The following is a 12,557-nucleotide window of genomic DNA, read 5'->3' as shown; positions in this document are numbered from 1 at the left end:
CAGGCTGGGGGTCCAATTGGAGCTGTAGCCACTGGCCTACGCCACAGCCACAGCAACGCCAGATCTGAGCTGCATCTGCAACCTACACCACAGCTCACGGCAACGCCGGATCAATACTCTTTTTTTCTTTCACAAAGCTCCAGAGCAACCTGTTACTGTGTTAAGCTTGAAGAGCGCGGTGGCCACACAGTATAGAGCCATAGTCAATCTACAAACATGGCAGGGGCGGGATTTTTACATTGTGCTAAGACTAAAGGGGTGCATTTAGCCAACTTCTAAGCAGCATGAAGGGGGACTTTGTTGTCACCCACATGGCCTATGATGTGACTGTGACAGCCAAGTGCAAGCTTGTAGAGTCTGCCAAGGCCTACGTGCTATGGTGTCAGAAGCAGCAAAGGGTACATGTAATTCCAAATCTCTTTCTATTCTAGGGTTGGCCCAAGACTCTCTTAAGTATTCCCTACATATAATAGTCAATTTTTTCTTTTGTTAATTGCTTGAACAGAGAACATCACCAATACATGCTCTAGAGGACCTTCCTCTCCTGCCTGAGTGATATGTAGAAATGTAGGACATTGGACATAAGATTGAGTTTTTTGAGAAATAAAGATGCCTAGAGAAGTGCAAGTCAAAACTACAATGAAGTATCACTGCACACCAGTCAGAACGGCCATCACCAAAAAGTCTACAAATAATATATGCTGAAGAGGATGTGGAGAAAAGGGAGCCCTCCTACACTGTTGGTGGGAATGTAAATTGGTGCAGCCACTATGGAAAACAGTATGGAGGGTTCTTAAAAAACTAAAAAATAGAATTACCATACAATCCAGCAATCCTACTTCTGAGCATCTTACCAGAGAAAACCATAATTTGAAAAGATACATACATCCCAGTGTTCATTGCAGGACAATTAGCAAAAGCTAACACATGGAAGCAACCTAAATGTCCACTGACAGCTGAATGGATAAAGAAGATGTGGTATATATACACAATGGAATACTACTCAGCCATTAAAAAGAACAAAATAATGCCACCTGCAGCAACATGGAACTAGAGACTCTAATACTATATGAAGTAAGTCAGAAAGAGAAAGACAAATATCATATGATATCACTTATATGTGGAATCTAATAGAAACTGATACCAAAAAAACTTATTTATAAATAGAAACATAGTTTCAAAACCAATCTTATGGTTACCATAAGTAAAACCGTTGAGGGTAGGGAAGAATTAAGAGGGTGGAAATGATGCATACACACTACTGTATAAAATGGATGATTAACAAGAACCTACTGTATAACACAGGAAAATCTACTCAATGGTTTCTAATAACCTATATGGGAAAAAAAGAATATATTTAGGGAGTTCCCGTTGTGGTTCAATGGTTAACGAATCTGACTAGGAACCATGAGGTTGCAGGTTCGATCCCTGGCCTCGTTCAGTGGGTTGAGGATTCGGCGTTGCTGTGAGCTGTGGTGTGGGTTGCAGACGCGGCTTGGATCCTGCGTTGTTGTGGCTGTGGTGTAGGCCAGCGGCTACAGCTCCAATTAGACCCCTAGCCTAGGAACCTCCATATGTCACGGGTGCGGCCCTAGAAATGGCAAAAAGACAAAAAAAAAAAAAAAGAATGTATTTATGTGTATGACCTGCACTTTGCAGTATACCTGAAACTAATACAACATTGTAAGTTGGAGTTCCTGCTGTGGCACAGTGGGTTAAGATCCAGTGTTGTTTCTGTGGCAGCACCAGTTCAATTCCCAGCCCGGAACAGTGGGTCAAAGGATCCAGCATTGCTGCAGCTGCAGCATGGGTCACAGCCCTGGCTCAGATTCAATCCCTGGCCTTGGAACTTCCATATGCCACAGGTAGGGGCATTAAAAAAAATCATGAGTCAACTATATTCTAATAAAATTAAATTTAAAAAATAAAGACAACTGAATATAGCTCATTGTAATTAGCCAACAACAAAAACCAGTTTTCAGTGTTTTTCAAGATGACTTGTTGTTTGAATGAATTTGGCTATTTTATTTTATTTTATTTTTGTCTTTTTGCTATTTCTTGGGCCGCTCCCACGGCATATGGAGGTTCCCAGGCTAGGGGTCGAATCGGAGCTGTAGTTACCGGCCTACGCCAGAGCCACAGCAATGCAGGATCCGAGCCTCGTCTGCGACCTACACCACAGCTCACGGCAACGCCGGATCGTTAACCCACTGAGCAAGGGCAGGGACCGAACCCGCAACCTCATGGTTCCTAGTCGGATTCATTAACCACTGCGCCACAACGGGAACTCCCGAATTTGGCTATTTTTAACACAGCTATTTTTAATAGATTAGTTTTCTTTTTCAGATGTGCTGGAGATCAGGAAGGAAGAAATTAAACAAATACCCTTGCGGAAGTAGTATAAATTGGCCTTTGAAGGAGACTCTCACATGTCAGTGATTTTTCACCCCAAATCCATTATCTTCCTTTGTTGTGGTTATGATGACCAGCGGTCAATAGAGGTTAGGACTTTTGAGGGTTGCAACTGACTGATAGCAAACTGGAACTAAAGGACAGGGAAGTTATTACTAGGACACAGGGACAGCTTGCAGAATGCCCGAGCAAAAAACAGGAGGAAGGGGGCAAATGCTGTTTCCAGGTCTGTCTGTCTCAGGCTGCCTTCTTCCAACATCTGGAGTTTCTGTGGCAGTAAATCAGCCACCAACAATTTCAAAGCTCTGCATATTACCATTAGACAAATAAAAATACTCTGAACCAATGGACTCATAATCTTCAGTCCACAAATTGTATAGGAAAAGTCTTAGAGGCCAGGGGATAGGATCTGGTCAAAACAGGACTGTTCTCCTGACAGTCGTCTGGATGGAGAGGGGAGAAGCAGTTTCCAGAAAAAAAGAGATGCTAGATTCACAAAATAATAGGTGTCTTCAAAAGAGAGAAACAAAACAAAAACAAAAATCCAGGTTCAATGACTTCTTTGATCATGAGTTTTCTCGCCGGTAAAATGGTGATCTACACTGGGAAGTATTACAGGCATATCTCGTTTTATTGCTCTTTGCAGATATTGCATTTTTTTTTTTTTTTTTTTTTTTACAAATCAAAGGTTTGTAGCAACCTTGTGTTGTCAGACAAGGATTAGAACTTTTGAGCAATAAAGTTGTTTTTTTTTTCTTTTTTAGCCACCCCATGGCATATGGTGCTCCTGGGCCAGGGATCAGATCTGAGGCATAGCTGTGGCAATGATGAATCCTTAACCCACTGTGCTGGGTCAGGCATCAAACCTGTGTCCCAGAGCTCCAGGATGCCACTGATCCCATGGTGCCACATTGGGAACTCTACAATAATGGGGGTTTTTTTAATTAAAAAAATTTTTTTTTCTTTTTAGGACTTTTTAGGACAAAGTACTTGCAGCATATGGAAGTTCCCAGGCTAGGGTTCAAATCACAACTGCAGCTGCCAGCCTACACTACAGCCATGGCAATGTGGGATCCAAGCCACACCTGTGACCTAAGCTGCAGCTTGCAGCAATGCCAGATCCTTAACTCAATGAGCAAAGCCAGGGATTCAAATCTACATCCTCATGGATACTAGTGGGATTCTTAACCCAGTGAGCCATGACGGGAACTCTCTAATTTTTTTTTTAATTTTAAAATTAAAAAAAATTTTTAAAGTATAGTTGATTTGCAATGTTGTGCCAATTTCTGCTGTACCACAAAGTGACCCAGTCATATAAATGTATACAGTCCCTTTCTTATATTATCTTCCATATGGTCTATCCCAAGAGACCGGACGTGCTTATCCACTCTAAATGTAATTGCTTGCATCTACTAACTCCAAACTCCAAGTCCATCCCACTCCCTCCCCTTCCCCCAGCCACAAGTCTATTTTCTATGTCTGTTTTAGTCTATTTCTGTTTTGAAGATAGATTCATGTGTGCCATATTTTAGATTTAATACAATTTAGTCTATATTGTTTTTTAGACATAGGGGCTATCACTATTATAGACTATAGTATAGTATAAATATGACTTTCATATTCACTGGGAAAAATTTTGTGCGACTCAATTTACCTCAGTATTCACCTAATTGCAGTGGTCTGGAACCAAACCTGCAATAACTCCAAGGTATGCCTATATAAGAATTAAATATTACAATGTATGCCCTACATAGAGAATATCCTTAAATGACAGCTCTTATTAAATTATACCAATAACATTATATGTCGTTATCACTTGGGCTTTCCCTCTAATGATCATTTTATAAGAGTGCATGTATAGGATATGTTTTTCATATTATTATTATTATACTAAAATGAATAACTTCATATTAGGACATTAACAGATTTTAAAAGCTATAGTTGGTAAAAGAGAGAACTAAGTTGAAATATATTACAGAATTGCATTTCAAAAGACTAGCTAGGATGGGTCCCATTAAAGAGGAGCAAAAATGAATAGTGGCTTAGTTACATGAGAGAGAAAAGTTGAAATATAGAGAGCAGTGAAATTGAGAAGACTGAGGAAAGGGGAAGGTTGACGTTACAAAGTAGAAACAGAAGATAAGGTAATTAGAAACTACCCAAAGAGAATAATATTTTGATTCCATATCAGCAATTATTGAATGACATCATCTGTGAAGCCTTGGGGACACTGGGAATAAGAAAGCAATGATTTGGCAAGCAGGCTTCCAAACAAACAGTGATGATGGAAGAAAAGAAAAGAGATTAAATGATCTGCCCAGATTATCACAGTGAGTCAGAAACCAAGTGGAGGCTAAAAAGATCTCTCTCCATCCAGCCAGGTAATCAATCCTGCCTCAAGGACAAGAACCCTGGCTGTTCACTCCCTAAACTATATGTTCATTTTTTAAATGACTAGCAGCAAAAAGTGAGATGGCACAGACCAAAGCAAGATGCTGGCAGAGCAACAACTGCAAAGGAGATGGGGGGCTGTTCGTGTTTGTGCAATGGCTTCCTTGACTTTGGAGTGACATTGCTATCTCAACGCCCTTCGGGCTTACTCTGAAATATGCCATGACTAACATCTAGCCAGTAGATCATAATGAAATGCCATTTAATAATCCCTCACTGCCTGCCTCCAAGGGAAAAGCACAGCCAGGTCCAGAGCTGGCGTGTTTGTCATTAGGTAGTGGTGACGTGTACGGGTGCGTAACATCAGCCTCTTCTCTGACGGAAGAGAAATGAAGTGTAAAGATTATGGCTCATGTCTTAGTGCCTTAGAATAGATCTAAAGGAGAAAAGTCTGCCAGTTATGTGGAGTGACACCAGAGGTTCTAAATAAGGAAAGCAAGAGGGGAAAATGCAAGCTAGGCAGTGGTGAGCCATCCGCCCTGCCTTCTTAGCTCTTTTATCCGACCCCTGCCAGTGGCCAGCCTGCTCCTCTTCTCTGCCCATCCGTCCCTCTGCCTTTCTCCCTCCCTTCTTTTCCTCCCTCCCCTGCGTCCTTCCTTCTACAAACTCTGAGCAACAGATTTAGCTGCTATAGACTCCTAGCATTTTATACATACGCCTGAAAGCCTATATCATATTTTGTCATGACTGTTATTACGTCTGTCTTTGACCCTCAAGGTAAGACTCTGGGGAAGAAATGTCTGCCTCTGCATCTCGTTCATCTCTATCCTCAGCATCTAGAACCCGCACATGTGCGCACACACTCACACCTGGCACTTCCTGCTGGTACCCACAAGCAAATGGAAAAAGGGGCTTCTGCTCCTCCCACCTAGTTACAAATTGAAGAACCGTCACCACTCAAATGTTAGCTGACAGCCTCCAAGGATGTGACATCCGCCAGGTAAGGAGAGTCAAATGTAAAACCTGAGGAAAGGGAAGGGAGGAGGGGCTGAACAGTTCCTGGAGCCAATTCTAAAGACCAGAGCCAGCTGGATCCGGGTAGCTGGGGGCAGAGCCGGGACTCAGGCAGGGCAATGAGGGAATTTGTCTGGGGCACAAAAACTCCTATCATGGTAAATAGTATAATGCAATGTAACTTTTTTCTTTTTTTTTTTTGTCTCTTTGCCTTTTCTTGAGCTGCTCACGGCATATGGAGCTTCCCAGGCTAGGGGTCCAATCAGAGCTGTAGCCACCGGCCTACGCCAGAGCCACAGCAACTTGGGATCCGAGCCGCGTCTGCGACCCACACCACAGCTCACGGCAACACCAGATCCACAACCCACTGAGCAAGGGCAGGGATCGAACCTGCAACCTCACAGTTCCTAGTCGGATTCGTTAACCACTGCGCCACGATGGGAACTCCAATACAATGTAACTTAAAAGGAAAATCGATTCCAAAAAAATCCATAATGAACATAATATCAAAGTTTTAGACAAAGACACCAATGGTCTTAGCGACTCTTCCTTTCTCCTTAGGCCCCGTTCCAGCTCGCCACAGCACTATGGAAGCACGCATAAGCAGCACCCTGCGGGACGAATCAAGAACATCAAGGGTTTTATTCTGGCTTCCACGTGCACTGGCTATAGGGTAGAAACCAAAGGGCTCGGGATTAGGTGTCCCAAGCCCCGGATCACTGGCTGGGAGCTCAGACAAGTCATCACCTCATCTCGAAGAGGGAGATGGATGTAATTGTCAACATCTCAGCAGGAAACACATGATGCCCTCAAGGGGTGATTTGCAGAGTTTAATAAATACAAGGATGATACAAAGATGTGGGCAGCGTGCAGGGAAATCAAGAGGGTGCAGTGTCCCAGGACTAAGAGCAGGGAGACCCAGCTTCCTGGGTCACAGGACTGGAAGAAGAGCATGAGAAAGAACAAGGCGGGGGGAGTGGGGTGGTCAATGGAAGTGACTCAACCTCCAGGGTGATCAGATCGCTAAGGACCTGCACTGGCTTTAAAACGTGTCTGCAATTCTTTGACACTCTTCCCACAAAAAGGTGGCACCTAATCCCTTTGCCCTAGATTATGGTCCGATCTCAGGGACAAGCTTCCAATTAACTGGCAAAGTGACACTGTAATTTCTGAGGCTACCTTAGAAAAAAGCAGCACGCCTTCAGCATGGCACTCTCTCCCTCCCTGGGACATTTGCCTTTGGTGCCCTGAGCTACCATGAAGCTGCCCTGCTGGAGAAACCACACAGAGAGACCACACAGAGACAGAGGGAGGCACCAGGGAGCCCCAGATGTTGTGATCATCTCCGTAGGTCCCAGACATGTGACTAAAGAAGCCCTTGAGGCAACCCCCATTTCTAGCCACCATCTGACTACAACATCATGAGATGTATTCCCAGAGACCCAACCCATAGGAACCATGAGAGGTAATAAATGACTGTTGTTTTAGGTCACTAAGTTTGGGAGTGATGGGTTGGACAGGAAAAATAACCAATACAGGCCTATAGAATACAACTGACTGACTGGTTTATACATGACAGTTTATTTCTCCTAGTTCTGGAGGCTGGAAGTCCAAGATCAAGGTGCTGGCAGATACGTGTCTGGTGAGGACCTACTTCATGATTCAGACAGCTGTCTTCTCCCTGTGTCCTCTTAAGGCAGAAGGGACAAGGGAGCCAGCTCTCTGCAGTCTCTTTTCCCATAAGGGCACTAATCCCATTTATGAGGGTTCCACCCTTGTGACCTAATCACCTCCCCAAGCCCCCTGCCCCAAATACCATCATACTGAGGATTAGGCTTCAACATATGAATTTTGGAAGGACCCTAACATTCAGTCTATAGCAAGGCCCCATTCCATCTATAATCCACATTCTGTGAACCTCTGACTTGGGATCCCCAGATGCCCCAGCTCTGTGACAGACTTGGTCTGTTAAGCCCTTGAGCTGAATACCATCTTCAAGGCATGCCCTTGTGTCCAAACAGTTACTTCTACACTGAGCCAACATCTGTCAAGTCAAGCTGGCTGGGGCCACGCTCAGCTTGTAGGGCATAGTTAGCGGTGATACAGCAGATGCTACTCGGCCCTGGAGAGACTGAACCCTGTGCCTCAGCCCTGAAACCAGCTTGCTCTTAGCAGCTGGCTGTTAGAATTATGTATGAGAGATCAATAAACACTGCTCCCTTTAAAAGGCTGACATTTGCCATTTTGAATCATCATCACTGTGCAAACAGAGCAAGATTCCTCTAAGGCACTTAAAGGGAAGGGGGCTTTTCTACTATTGAAGAAATCAGTTTTTGCCAATATCATCATTGTATTATAGGTCCCATTCCTGCTTTTATATCTCATGGTATACAAACTGAACCACACACTAAACAGCTTTGGGTTAGAGACTAAACATGCAGAGTCAAATGGAAGAACTTTTGATGGCTAAAACTGGAAAAATTTGAGTTGCAAAACAAATGAAGTAATATTGGATTATAACCCAGTGTATAAAATAAAGTTCTATGACTGAATTCACTAATAAAGGGGAAGAAGAGACAAATCTCCCATGCAAAAGAATGCCAAAGTTTATGTCAATATGCTGCCATCAAGGGGGGAAACATACTTCCCACTCCTCAAGTGTGGGATGTGCTTAGTGGCTTCCTTTCACAGTGTTGGAAGGAGATGGATAGAGAGTAACTTTAAAATGGAGAAATCAGACTTCCCGTTGTAGCTCAGTGGTTAACGAACCCAACTAGTATCCATGGGGACACGGGTTCGATTCCTGGCATCGCTCAGTGAGTTAAGGATCCGGCATTTCCCTGAGCTGTGGTGTAGGTCGCAGATGCGGCTCAGATCTGGCATTGCTATGACTGTGGTGTAGGCCAGCTGCTACAGCTCCAATTGAACCTCTAGCCTGGGGACTTCCATATGCTGAGGGTGCGGCCCTAAAAAAAAAAAAAAGTAAATAAATACAAATAAAATAAAACAGAGAAACCTGATAAATACTATCTCAGCCAATTCAAGGTCAACATCAAGAATCATTTCATAAGTCACATTGCTAGCATGTACCCTCGATAGGATGGGATGACAATGGCACTCTGCCTCTGCGATCTTCCTATCATAAACCCATAAACGCAGTCTAGTTGTGGGCAAAACATCAGACAACTTTCAATAGAAGAGCATCCTATGATATACCTGATCAGTACTCCTCACAACTGTCCAGATCATCAAAAACAAGGAAAGTCTGAGAAGCTGTCACAGCCCAGAAGAGCCTGAGGGGAGAGGACAACTACATCAAATGTGGTATTTTGGCTGGGATCCAGGAACCGAAAAAGGATGTTAGCCAAGAGCTAAGGAAATCTGAATAAACAGTGGACTTCAGTTAATAATAATGTATCAAAATTGGTTCATTAATTGTAACAAAGGAACCATATTAGTATAAGATGCTAATAATATAAGAAATTACATGTGGGATATATGGGAACTCTGTACTATCTGCTCAATTTTTCTCTAAATCTAAAACATTTCTTAAAATATAGAACATTTTATTTTATTTATTTATTTTTGCCTTTTCTTTTTAGGACTGCACCCATAGCATGTGGAGCTTCCTAGGCTCAGATCGGAGCTGCAACTGCCAGCCTATGTCACAGCCACAGTCACACTATCTGAGCCACATCTATGACCTACACTACAGCTCGCAGCAATGCTGCATCCCCAGTCCACTGAGTGAGGCCAGGGATCAAACCCTTGTCCTCATGGATACTAGGTGGGTTCGTTAACTGCTGAGCCACGATAGGATCTCACATTTTATTAATAACAAAATAAAATTTCTTTTAAAATGTAAGCATTCCTATAAGGGCTTTCTAGCATCAGAGTGTATTTGATACTTGCCAGGCAAGACCCAAAGAAATTTCATCTCCAAAAGTGATTAGGCCTTCCCTTCTGTCTCTTAAAAAAAAAAAAAAAATTCTTTTCATTCTATCCATCCTTGCTAAGTCTTGTTTTTTCCCTCAGACTCTCTTGCTTCTCTTGTTTCCACCTCTACCATGCTGCAGTAACTCCCCTCATCTAGGTCACTCCTAAGTTTACATCTAAAAATCACTTCCATTATTCCTTGACTTTGCTGTACTATTTGGCACGTTCCCCTTTTCTTCTTTTTGGAATTATTATTCTTTTGGTTTTAGGTAAACTTGATTTTTTAAGAGTCAGACATATACTGATTTTGAAAACATTGGGGAAAAATGATTTAAATGCCAATGTTATTTCACATTATTTTACCCTTCATATGATAGATATAAACCTGCAGCACCAAACTTAACAGTTGATTTTGTTATATCTTAACCATTGGAGAGGTGGGGTCAAAAAAAAAAACCAAACCAAAACTTTTTTCCTTACAAATTCTTTTTTCTAAGTCTACAAAATATGACAACATTTAAAATTTTTTTTTAATTTTTCTTCTTCAGCTACACCTGCCACACCTGCAGCATATAGAAGCTCCCAGGCCAGAGATCAAATCCAAGCCGGAGCTGCCACCCATGCCACAGCCTCAGCAGTGCTGAATCCTCAACCTACTGCCCTGGGCCAGGGATTGAACTGGTGCCTCCACAGAGACAAGATGGATTTATTAACCCACTGCACCATAGCGAGAACTCCTGCAACATATGACCCTAAAAAAGCAAATCATTTGTAACTGTCTGGGGGATATACTAATTTGCTCTTAAAGTTATTGGCTGTGTTTTAAGGTGGCAGCAGGATGTGGGAGACTTAGATGCATCATCCCAAGATTTCAGGTTTTGATTTAGAATGCTTTTTGTGTGAAGAGCAAACAAAGGGATAAGGCACATTCCGTCAGTTTAAAGATATGAGGTGCTGGAACAACTGGATATCTATGTGGAAAAAAATTACCTTGATCCCTATCTCACACCATACACAAAAACTGACTGGAGATGGATTGCATATATAGACATGAAAGCTAAAACTATAAAATATATAGAAGAAAACTTGGGGAAATATCCTGGCAACCTTGGGATGGGTAAATATTTCTTAGGGGACAGAAAGCACTAATAATAAAAGAAAAAGCTAACAAATGGGATTTTATTAAAGTTAAATATTTCTGCTCATCAAAAGATACTGTTAGGAAAATGCAAAGACAAGTCATGGAGTGGGATAAAGTATCATTAGCTCAGATATCTGATAAACCAATAATACAAAGAAAACAATTTTATTTTAAAAAATGGTCAGGAGTTCCTGTTGTCACTCAGTGGTAACGAATCAGACTAGTGTGCATGAGGATGTGGGTTTGATCCCTGACCTTCCTCAGTGGGTTAAGGAGCCAGCATGCCGTGAGCTGTGGTGTAGGTCACAGATGCGCTTGGATCCTACTCTGGTGTGGCTATGGTGTAGGCCAGCAGTTGCAGCTCTGATTGGACCCCTAGCCTGGGAACCTCCATACGCCATGGGTGTGGCCCTAAAAAAGACAAAAAGAAAAAAAAGGTCAAATGAGGCACCTCACAAAGGAAGTTCTATGTGGCCAATAAATGCAGGGGAAGGTGTTCAACATCAGAGCTCATCAGGAAACACAAACTAAAACCACAATGAGGCACCACGTCACATCCTTTGAAGGGCCAACATTCTTTAAACCTGACAACAACATTTCTTAAAAATGCAAAGGTGAACTGTAGTGTATTTATATAATGGAAAAGTGCTCAGCAGTAACAAGAAAAAAATGGATGATCCATGTATCAACATAGATGAATCTAAAAAACATGTAGAGGGGGGAAAAAAAGCCAGACATAATAAAAGTACATGCTATGAAGTTTAGGCAAAATTATTTTATGGTGATAGAAATCAGATTAGCATTTACTTCAAGGGGCAGGGGATTGACTTGGCACAAGGACATTTCTTGGAGAAAAGTCCTATATTTTGGTTGGGATGATGGTTACACGGTATACATAGTTCTCAAAACCCATCAAACTGTACAGTTAAGGTCTGTGTATTTGAACATACATAATTTATTCCTCAATTTAAAAAGTATTAGTGGACTGGAGAGACCCAGAGATTATCATCCTAAATAAAGAAAGTCAGAAAGAGAAAGACATATATCATATGATATCACTTATATGCAGAATCTAAAATATGACACAAGTGGAGTTCCTGATGTGGCTCAGTGGTTAACAAATCTGACTAGGAACCATGAGGTTGCCGGTTCGATTCCTGACCTTGCTCAGTGGGTTAGGGATCCGGTATTGTGGTGAGCTGTGGTGTAGGTTCGAAGACATGGCTTGGATCCCACGTTGCTGTGGCTGTGGCGTAGGCCGGCAGGTACAGCTCCAATTAGATCCCTAGCCTGGGAACCTCCAAATGCTGCAGGAGCAGCCCCAGAAAAGGCAAAAAATAAATAAATAAATAAACAAAATAAAATATGACACAAGTGAACATATCTCTGAAACAGGAACAGACTCACAGACCAAGAGAACAGACTTGTGGCTGCCAGGAGGGAGGAGGGGTGGTAGAGGGATGGTTGGGAGTTTGGGATCAGCAGATGCAAACTATTATATATACACTAGATAAACAGCAAGGCCCTACTGCAGAGCACAGGGAACTATATTCAATATCCTGTGATAAACCATAATGGAAAAGAATATGAAAAAGAATGTGTGTGTATGTGTGCATGTGTATGTGTCTGTAGATGAATCACTTTGTTGTACAGCAGGGATTAA

The sequence above is a fragment of the Phacochoerus africanus genome, chromosome 4 (assembly GCF_016906955.1).
Source record: "Phacochoerus africanus isolate WHEZ1 chromosome 4, ROS_Pafr_v1, whole genome shotgun sequence".
In the NCBI taxonomy this organism is placed as follows: domain Eukaryota; kingdom Metazoa; phylum Chordata; class Mammalia; order Artiodactyla; family Suidae; genus Phacochoerus; species Phacochoerus africanus.
This window is presented reverse-complemented; position numbering follows the sequence as displayed.